The sequence below is a fragment of the Myotis davidii genome, unplaced genomic scaffold (assembly GCF_000327345.1).
Source record: "Myotis davidii unplaced genomic scaffold, ASM32734v1 scaffold147, whole genome shotgun sequence".
Classification (NCBI taxonomy): Eukaryota; Metazoa; Chordata; class Mammalia; order Chiroptera; family Vespertilionidae; genus Myotis; species Myotis davidii.
This window is the reverse complement of record NW_006383010.1, coordinates 1,546,314-1,547,463: the sequence shown is the minus strand read 5'-3', so window position 1 is coordinate 1,547,463 and position 1,150 is coordinate 1,546,314. Positions and strand designations below refer to the sequence as shown.

The following is a 1,150-nucleotide window of genomic DNA, read 5'->3' as shown; positions in this document are numbered from 1 at the left end:
CTATATCTGTCCTTTTTACATCCTTTATTTTTTCCATCATCATTTATCCCCTCTATGTCCTCTTCCACCTCCACCTGCTGCACCCCAGCCATCACCACACTGTTGTCCATGTCCATGAGTTCTCTCTCTTTTGTCCTGCTTACATGTTAAGGTATGTTCTTCATTATGGACTTTGTCACCTTCTCAGCCAGAGTAAAGAGACCCTCTGGTACGCTATGCCTCTTCTCTTTTGCCAGTCCCAAATAATTTTACTTGTCCAGCTTGGTTTAGACTGTTCTTAGCATTAAGCCAGGGAATCCATGCTTCTAAAAAGTCATACTTAAAATTACCTGATGTTATTTTAGTTAACAGATTTGTGCTTTAAAAATACTTGTCTTTGAGTATCTAGTGCCTGGGTGTTCTCATTGTTTTTCACATGGCATACTTAGGATGACCTTGGTCTTAACTTTCTTCATCATTTATGTGGAGGTGAGCTGAAATATATCTGAGCTCAAATAGGAGAATCAAGTGTACAAAGAGAAATAAATGTATTTCTTCTAAATATGCATCATGTTTAGTTAGGATACTTTTTCACTCGTAACGATGTTTTAATTTTATACACATTTATTTCTATATATGTGCATATTAGAGACCTATAAGTATTTACATACTTATATAAATGTAATACCCACAGATGCTATAGTTTGCTTTTAAAGTCATTTGCCTATGACCTTAGAAGGTATTTTTTAAAATTCTATAGTTAGCTAAGCTTAGTAAACAAAGAACTACAAAGAATACATCCATTGAAAAAAAATTACTTGTTTAGTGTACTTGTTTTGTCCTTATTCCTGTGCAAACATTGTTTTTTATTAGATCTAGATTTTCTGTATTTTATTTTATAACAAGTTATGCAAGGTATTTTCTTTCTTACATAATTTTTCATTTCTATGGAATACATTTTAAATTTATTTTTAAATTTTTATTGATTTCAGAGAGGAAGGAGGAGAGAAAGAGAGATAGAAACATCAGTGATGAGAGAGAATCATTGATCAGCTCCACCATGCCCGCAACCTGGGCATGTGCCCTTGATCGGAATCGAACCTGGGACCCTTCAGCCCCCAGGCAGATGCTCTATCCACTGAGCCAAACTAGCTAGGGCCATTTTAATTTT

At 34.9% G+C, this 1,150-nt stretch overlaps 1 protein-coding gene across 1 annotated transcript in view; it reads left to right on the top strand.

Annotated features, from left to right (window-relative positions):
* The window catches only part of MAN1A1 (mannosidase alpha class 1A member 1), a 149,717-nt gene that overhangs the window by 58,598 nt on the left and 89,969 nt on the right, over positions 1-1,150 (top strand). The window lies entirely within an intron of this gene.